This window comes from Malaya genurostris, chromosome 2 (assembly GCF_030247185.1).
Source record: "Malaya genurostris strain Urasoe2022 chromosome 2, Malgen_1.1, whole genome shotgun sequence".
Lineage (NCBI taxonomy): Eukaryota > Metazoa > Arthropoda > Insecta > Diptera > Culicidae > Malaya > Malaya genurostris.
Genome location: NC_080571.1, coordinates 197,008,556 through 197,018,513, shown reverse-complemented (window position 1 = coordinate 197,018,513; position 9,958 = coordinate 197,008,556).

Sequence of the window (9,958 nt, the reverse complement as noted above, 5' to 3'; positions counted from 1 at the left end):
GTGAATTTTAAATCACATCGATCAATATCGGTACTGATCTTCCGTCACACAATGGGTAGTGATTTTAAGCTAAAATGATTCTTGATTTATGTAAGTTCAATCATTGGATGATTCGATAAGCTTTGATGTTGGTGGAGCAAAATCACATATGATCAAGATAAGATATGACATAATCTACGTCTGAAATCGTTGATCTCCCGCCCTTTTTCAAATAAAGTACAATTGAATAAACTGCATCAGAATCAGATAAGAGAAATTCTTATAATATGTCAGGTGTACAACTTTGCTTCCGCCGTTTTTTTCCAAAATAAAAGCTTTATTACGAAAAAGTGCTTACAGATGTATTATTCAAAGTATTGTCCGTCGCTAGCGACAACTTTCTTCCATCTTTCCGGATCCTGGCTCGAAAAACGGAGTCCACTTTTGACGCTATCCATAATTTTTCCAACTCTTCGAAGGATTGAAAATGTTGATCTGCCAGGCCGTGTGCCATCGAACGGAATAGGTGGAAGTCAGAAGGGGCACCATCCGGGGAATATGGCGAGTGGGGCAAGACTTCCCATTTCAGCGTTTCCAGGTACTTTTGGACCACTTTTGCGATGTGAGGTCGAGCATTGTCGTGTTGGAGGATGACTTTGTCATGTCTTGATATTGTGGCCGCTTTTCTTTTAGCGCACGACTAAGGCGCATCAGTTGCGTTCGGTAGCGATCTCCTGTGATGGTTTGACACGAACCTTCATCAAGCTATGCTTTTAGTTGTTCAGCTTTGAAGGTTTTTTCTCTTCCATCACCATGTTTGCCTTCGACATCGAAATCACCATTTTTAAAACGTTGAAACTACTCCCGACACGTTCTTTTACTCAGAGCAGCATCACCGTAAGTTTCTGAGAGCATTCGATGCGCTTCAGCTGGATTTTTTCGAATTGTAACAGAAAAGTAAACGCAAATGGCGAGAATTGGGCACATAAACAGACATTTTCGAGCGTAAATAATACGAAAACAAGAACAACTGTCACTGAAACGGTGATGACAATTCGTTAGGCACTGTACACACTCACTTTAAAGGCATTATCATCTATGTATTTTGACCAGCCTCAGCCGGTACAGCCACCTATCGGAAAACGGCGGAAGCAAAGTTGTACACCTGATACTATTATCAATGCTAGAAATTCAAATTACTGAAAAAATTGTCAGTGCATAACTTAAGTTAAACCGTTTGAAGGCATCTTTTTCTTTTTTACTCATATTAGGCAAAATTTATTAATTTCGCTAATTTACTCGCTCCTCCGTGCACTTTTGCTGATCACAACAGAAATGATTTCCTGCATCATTCATTTCCGAATTAACAAGAAGAAGCTTTTACATCAACAAATACACGTTTTCCTATAGAATGTAAACGTATATTGTGGAGATTTTTTTCAGGAAATAGGGCAAAGCATTAACATAATTAGGTATTTCAAAAATGCGCTCATTGAAAATATTGGACGTCACATTCCAAAAACTTCCCCCTGTCACAAAAGTTCACGTTTTATGCAACACCCCCTTGCGGCGTGACATCTTTTATGAACAGCCCCTTAGCGCAGGCATAGAACTTACGTGTCTGTGTATCACTAGTGAAATGTCATCTCTACAGGACGTCATCGATATCAGTGTTTATTCACAAGTAAGTGTAAACAATTGTTAATCAGAATTAATCTTATTGGCCAAATTGCCTTCAACTGATCACCAGACTACTTTCCCGGGTAGAAGTGATTTGCCAACCAGTAACAAATTTTATTATTAAAACCAAACATCTCAATGGTAGAAATAAAGAAAGGGTTCCAGTATGATCCAGTCGACTCAGTCAATTTTTTAAGCGTACACCTTTGAAGCAGTGAATTCGAATCAAGTTCAATGTGACAATTCCATTAACAGATCACCGACATTTAATCGCTTCAAATTAGGTCCGAAAAAACTATCGCTCATAGTTTTTAATTTGTCAGCTGGCCATTGGAAAATCAAAATCAGTAGATAGCTGGTATATAATGTATTCAAGCGAATACGGTGTGCAACAGACGGGAAATAACATCCAAAATAACGCACACAGTGCAAAAGCGAACGAGTGGATGTAATATTTAATTTTGTCACCCCCTCACTAGAAAAGCTACCTGTTCGTTCACAGGTAGCCAACGACTGAAGTGGAAATTGTGACAGAGTATATATTTATAGATTCCATTTTGTGCGAAGGGTCATACTGTGGTATAATTTTTCATGCATGGCGTAAATCGTCCATACACGCAAAACTGCTATTGAATGAAATGCGAGGTGTGAAGCAACAATCGAAACTGTCCGCCGGTCTAGAGAAATTAGGTGGATGACATCATTATGGCATACTATAACTGGCTCGTGAAAAATAAGTCGATTCAAACCAATTGTTATATGATATGCTATTGAAATACTGTACCGATTGGTTGTTAATTTATATCAATCCATCAACAAATGACTGAGTTACTATCGTTCAAAACTAAACTACTGATGAGTAAGGCATTTTTAATTAAAAAAAAACATCAGTTTATTAGAAAAAAAGTACTAAATAAACTGACATTTCTCTTCTTAATTTCCATTCAATAACAGCGAAGAAAACTGCTTTTGGGTTTGCAACAATGATTGTTTTCTTAAGATTGTTAATTGGCTTTTAACATGGTTGAGTTGAGTTTGAGCGTCCACCACAGACCTGGGACTAGCAAATCTCCCTTCAATGTACATCTTCTGATAACCCCAGAATTCATTGATCTGTAACAGCACTGGCCAGGCCCGAAACTAGATCACCTAAGAAATGGGGTGGGATGATGGTCCAACAGTTGTTGTAACTAGGGGCCGTATATACTACTGCGCACTCCACAAATGTTCGGATTGCTACTTGGGTAGCTTTCTGTGACATAGTCTACATATCCGGAGTGTTTCATTATAATTTGAGAGGGTGCTGCTAACATTTGTTGGAGTTGAGATGTCCATCTCTTCTGTATGGTGAAGGGCATTTTGAATTTCTCTCCCCGTCAGTAAATACAAGCGAATCATGCGAGCACGTGTTTATTCATTTTTCTATAGCACAGGATCGCACCAGAATGTTTAAGAAGAGCTCTCAAATTCACTGCGGTGAACCCCCCTTTGTCACAAATTGTCACAGAAGCAAAGACCCCCCACCCCCCTAAGTCACATTTCACGAATTCAAAATAAATAAAATTCATCTCAATACATTCTCAACATGTATGACAAACCATACAAAAATGTGGGAAAATCGATTAATTTCATGCCGTCATTAGATTAAAAAATATCTCTAAAACTACAAAACCAACGAAATTATTTTATTAATATTAATTATATAATTTAACAAAAGTATTTGGTTGGTATTGATGAAACATTTAAATCGTCTGTTTTATTCCTCCTAGGGGTACACAGATATTATATTGTTTTAGGTAAAGAACAATATTTCCTTAGTGTAGCATACAGGGCTGAGAAAATAAAGACCAAAACCTCATCAAAACGAGATCACTGCCGAAGAATCTTTTCAAGATCAGTTGATCAGTGAATTTTAAATCACATCGATCAATATCGGTACTGATCTTCCGTCACACAATGGGTAGTGATTTTAAGCTAAAATGATTCTTGATTTATGTAAGTTCAATCATTGGATGATTCGATAAGCTTTGATGTTGGTGGAGCAAAATCACATATGATCAAGATAAGATATGACATAATCTACGTCTGAAATCGTTGATCTCCCGCCCTTTTTCAAATAAAGTACAATTGAATAAACTGCATCAGAATCAGATAAGAGAAATTCTTATAATATGTCAGGTGTACAACTTTGCTTCCGCCGTTTTTTTCCAAAATAAAAGCTTTATTACGAAAAAGTGCTTACAGATGTATTATTCAAAGTATTGTCCGTCGCTAGCGACAACTTTCTTCCATCTTTCCGGATCCTGGCTCGAAAAACGGAGTCCACTTTTGACGCTATCCATAATTTTTCCAACTCTTCGAAGGATTGAAAATGTTGATCTGCCAGGCCGTGTGCCATCGAACGGAATAGGTGGAAGTCAGAAGGGGCACCATCCGGGGAATATGGCGAGTGGGGCAAGACTTCCCATTTCAGCGTTTCCAGGTACTTTTGGACCACTTTTGCGATGTGAGGTCGAGCATTGTCGTGTTGGAGGATGACTTTGTCATGTCTTGATATTGTGGCCGCTTTTCTTTTAGCGCACGACTAAGGCGCATCAGTTGCGTTCGGTAGCGATCTCCTGTGATGGTTTGACACGAACCTTCATCAAGCTATGCTTTTAGTTGTTCAGCTTTGAAGGTTTTTTCTCTTCCATCACCATGTTTGCCTTCGACATCGAAATCACCATTTTTAAAACGTTGAAACTACTCCCGACACGTTCTTTTACTCAGAGCAGCATCACCGTAAGTTTCTGAGAGCATTCGATGCGCTTCAGCTGGATTTTTTCGAATTGTAACAGAAAAGTAAACGCAAATGGCGAGAATTGGGCACATAAACAGACATTTTCGAGCGTAAATAATACGAAAACAAGAACAACTGTCACTGAAACGGTGATGACAATTCGTTAGGCACTGTACACACTCACTTTAAAGGCATTATCATCTATGTATTTTGACCAGCCTCAGCCGGTACAGCCACCTATCGGAAAACGGCGGAAGCAAAGTTGTACACCTGATACTATTATCAATGCTAGAAATTCAAATTACTGAAAAAATTGTCAGTGCATAACTTAAGTTAAACCGTTTGAAGGCATCTTTTTCTTTTTTACTCATATTAGGCAAAATTTATTAATTTCGCTAATTTACTCGCTCCTCCGTGCACTTTTGCTGATCACAACAGAAATGATTTCCTGCATCATTCATTTCCGAATTAACAAGAAGAAGCTTTTACATCAACAAATACACGTTTTCCTATAGAATGTAAACGTATATTGTGGAGATTTTTTTCAGGAAATAGGGCAAAGCATTAACATAATTAGGTATTTCAAAAATGCGCTCATTGAAAATATTGGACGTCACATTCCAAAAACTTCCCCCTGTCACAAAAGTTCACGTTTTATGCAACACCCCCTTGCGGCGTGGCATCTTTTATGAACAGCCCCTTAGCGCAGGCATAGAACTTACGTGTCTGTGTATCACTAGTGAAATGTCATCTCTACAGGACGTCATCGATATCAGTGTTTATTCACAAGTAAGTGTAAACAATTGTTAATCAGAATTAATCTTATTGGCCAAATTGCCTTCAACTGATCACCAGACTACTTTCCCGGGTAGAAGTGATTTGCCAACCAGTAACAAATTTTATTATTAAAACCAAACATCTCAATGGTAGAAATAAAGAAAGGGTTCCAGTATGATCCAGTCGACTCAGTCAATTTTTTAAGCGTACACCTTTGAAGCAGTGAATTCGAATCAAGTTCAATGTGACAATTCCATTAACAGATCACCGACATTTAATCGCTTCAAATTAGGTCCGAAAAAACTATCGCTCATAGTTTTTAATTTGTCAGCTGGCCATTGGAAAATCAAAATCAGTAGATAGCTGGTATATAATGTATTCAAGCGAATACGGTGTGCAACAGACGGGAAATAACATCCAAAATAACGCACACAGTGCAAAAGCGAACGAGTGGATGTAATATTTAATTTTGTCACCCCCTCACTAGAAAAGCTACCTGTTCGTTCACAGGTAGCCAACGACTGAAGTGGAAATTGTGACAGAGTATATATTTATAGATTCCATTTTGTGCGAAGGGTCATACTGTGCTATAATTTTTCATGCATGGCGTAAATCGTCCATACACGCAAAACTGCTATTGAATGAAATGCGAGGTGTGAAGCAACAATCGAAACTGTCCGCCGGTCTAGAGAAATTAGGTGGATGACATCATTATGGCATACTATAACTGGCTCGTGAAAAATAAGTCGATTCAAACCAATTGTTATATGATATGCTATTGAAATACTGTACCGATTGGTTGTTAATTTATATCAATCCATCAACAAATGACTGAGTTACTATCGTTCAAAACTAAACTACTGATGAGTAAGGCATTTTTAATTAAAAAAAAACATCAGTTTATTAGAAAAAAAGTACTAAATAAACTGACATTTCTCTTCTTAATTTCCATTCAATAACAGCGAAGAAAACTGCTTTTGGGTTTGCAACAATGATTGTTTTCTTAAGATTGTTAATTGGCTTTTAACATGGTTGAGTTGAGTTTGAGCGTCCACCACAGACCTGGGACTAGCAAATCTCCCTTCAATGTACATCTTCTGATAACCCCAGAATTCATTGATCTGTAACAGCACTGGCCAGGCCCGAAACTAGATCACCTAAGAAATGGGGTGGGATGATGGTCCAACAGTTGTTGTAACTAGGGGCCGTATATACTACTGCGCACTCCACAAATGTCTGGATTGTTTATAGTTTCTGCTATATTATTACTATTTATAACGAAATGGTCTATTGGTTATATAGGTTGATCTGTGCAGCCGGATACCGGGAGAAAAAAATATTAATTTGTTTACTGTAAATCTGGAGTGTGATACGTAACTTCTTCTATAGATCATTTAGTGGTTAGCCAAATTTTGTGCTATAGGTTATCAGGAGTTAGGAGATCAAACAAACAAGTATTTTCCTACTTTTTATTAAATATTCGATTTTTGTTATTAACCTTGTAATGTTGACGGATCTTAGCGATAGTTGATTTTTATCGTTCAATTTATAACCTGAAAAGACAAGCAATAACACGGAAAAATAAAAAAATACCAAATAAAACTCAGAAGCTAAATGGAAAATGATATGAAACTATTTTGCGTAAAATTATGAGAAAATATTTTTGAAAAAAAAACTGTTTGTTGAATGAAGAGAGTAATTTAGTCGAAAAGAGTCATTTAGTCGAATTTTGCAACCATAAACTCCTGCAATTGTCGCGTTTTACGACATGGAAGCAAGTACCTAGTGGATCTATTCTTGGTTAAGGATTTTTCCGTTGGATTCCACACGGTATCTAGGCTAGTCCTGTCCAGAGAAACATAATAGGTACTATCAATCTTCTCGTGAACCCCAGTTCCAGCCCCTTAACATGGTTCTGATTAATTCTCAAGTATGTTAATACTCAAATGTAGAAGTAATCAGCTCTGTATTCGATTGCCACATAGCAGAGTTGATTGGTTATAATACAAATTTCACATTCACAATTACGTGAATCATGTAGTTGTGTTAGAATTTTTTTCTGGCATCGATACACAATTAGGTTTTTTATCGTGACGACACAAATGAACAAGTATTCATCCTTGACAGTTCAGCGGTACTGTTTACAAACAAGCTTAAACAAAAATCGAAGAGCACATCTAAAACAATCATCTTTACACTTTGCAACTAGTCACTTTTATTTAATAATTATCAAAAACGAACCGTATTCAATCGTGAACAAATATTTTAAATCTTTATTTAGGCGATACGGACCGTAAATAGTCTGATCCAATTTGTCAATAAACAAACAAAAGAAATTTCAGTTTACAAACAGTACTGCTGGACTGTCAAAAAGTGTTCATCCGATTGAGGTTAGCAGTGACGGTAAAAAACCTAATACAACATTTGAATCATACCACGATTGAAAATGCTCAAGAATCAATTAGGTTTTTTACCGTCACTGCTAACCTCAATCGGATGAACACTTTTTGACAGTCCAGCAGTACTGTTTGTAAACTGAAATTTCTTTTGTTTGTTTATTGACAAATTGGATCAGACTATTTACGGTCCGTATCGCCTAAATAAAGATTTAAAATATTTGTTCACGATTGAATACGGTTCGTTTTTGATAATTATTAAATAAAAGTGACTAGTTGCAAAGTGTAAAGATGATTGTTTTAGATGTGCTCTTCGATTTTTGTTTAAGCTTGTTTGTAAACAGTACCGCTGAACTGTCAAGGATGAATACTTGTTCATTTGTGTCGTCACGATAAAAAACCTAATAGATTCAGATCCAAAAAGCTCTAACTGAATTCACTACTCCTATCATGAATGACACTCTAACTGATTGATAGATTGTACGTTTATTTAACCACGTGGTCTTTCGCCAACTTTTCGTTTAATTATTCATTCGTTTGAAGTATGTTCGTAGATATAACATGACATGAGTTTTTTTTTCTGTAAAGTGAAACAATTGCATATATAATAATCGGCTTTTTTTATCCAACTAGTGATGCCAAAATTTCGTTTTCTCTTCATTCAAATGTATTATAACATTTGTTCGTTGAACTACACACTTAAATTTTCTTGCTGAGTGCTCAGCAATCGTCTCGGCAAAATGTATAATTACTGTCAAACTTGTCAGCAGAAATTTTGCTGTCAACTCGGCAAAAGTTATCAGTAAAAGTAACTCACTGTTCGAAATCTCGGCAAATGGTTTTGCTGATCTCGGTATATTTGTTGTTTACTGATAGGTTCAGTATAATATTATGCCAAATATCGACAAAAGAACGCGTTTTACCGAGATATCAGCATATTACCTTAACGATTTTCGGAAAAGAGCATGTGGATTACTGAATGATTAGTAAAATGTTGTGTTGCCGATCTAATTCGTCATTTCATTATGCCGAGCTCGAGAAACGGCTTCAAGTATGTAATTAAATTCATAATTTTTAGATTGGTTCGAGTAATTCTCAAAAGTGTTCTCTAACGCTAATGTCGTTACTTCGATAACATGTTATCAACTAAAAGATTCATTTGAGATTTGTGATTTGTGACGATTGACCCCTTTGCACCCTTAAAACGAGCCGAAGTTTGTCGAATTTGGTTGAGCCATCCTCGAGAAATTTGTGAAATCTCATTAGTAGAGTCACCATGTTATTTTACCGATTACTCGACTTTCAATCAACGAATCGTTATAAAATACAATATCTTTGATTCGGCTCTAACCCGCTCTCACGTGCCTGGTAGATTCCCCCCAGACTCCTGGCAACGTATGCCAGAAGGTTTTGCAGGAGTTCCGGCAAGAGTCGGCGATCATGCAATCGGCGCTTCCGATAGAGATTTTAACTTAGCGCTTATTAATGGTTCTGTTTCTACCGGATTCTTGCCATACAAGACAAGAATCGTTAAAAATCGGGTGTCAAGAGTCGTTTTCATTTTTGGAAATACATGCAGGATAGACTAATATCAAATGAAGTCGAATAGAAGAAAAGAAGTAAGAGCGATCTCACAAGACGTGACGTGGCGAGAGAATACCCCTGCAAAATTTTTACAGTTGCCGGTATCTTGCCAGACTTCTGCCGGCTGCTAGAATTACTCAAAAGCGGGAAGAAGAAATACCATAGTTAAAATAGTTCGAAAATTGTCCAATACTGCTGTTATAGCGTCGCGTAAACTTGAAGTGAATGCACCTTCATTTTAACCTAGAGATGACTACTGGAGCCGTTATCCTATTCAAGTCAAAAATTTAGACGTACTGAAATGCAACAAAATTCACTAAATCGTTTTTAATGATTGAAAAGTGAACATGCGTGAGTTAGCTGAGAACATGCGAACATGCGTGATGATTCTAAGCAGTGTTTAGCCATGTTTAAACGTAACAAACCGGAATTTTTGCGTCGATAAGTGACAATTCATGGATTCATCACTTCACTCCGGAATCAAAACGATCGTCATCTGAGTGAACAACTATCGGCTGGAAAGGTTATGGCCTCGGTATTTTGGGATGTGCGTGGTGAAATATTTATCGACTATCTTGAGAAAGGAAATACCATTTACAGTGAATCTTACATCGCGTTTTTGGAACGTTTGAAGGCTGAAATTGCAAAGAAAGGACCGCATATGGCAATGAAAACAAGTTTGTTTTATCAAGACAACGCACCGTGTCACAAGTCAATCGAAACAATTTCAAAACTACATGAATTGAACTTCGAATTGCTCATA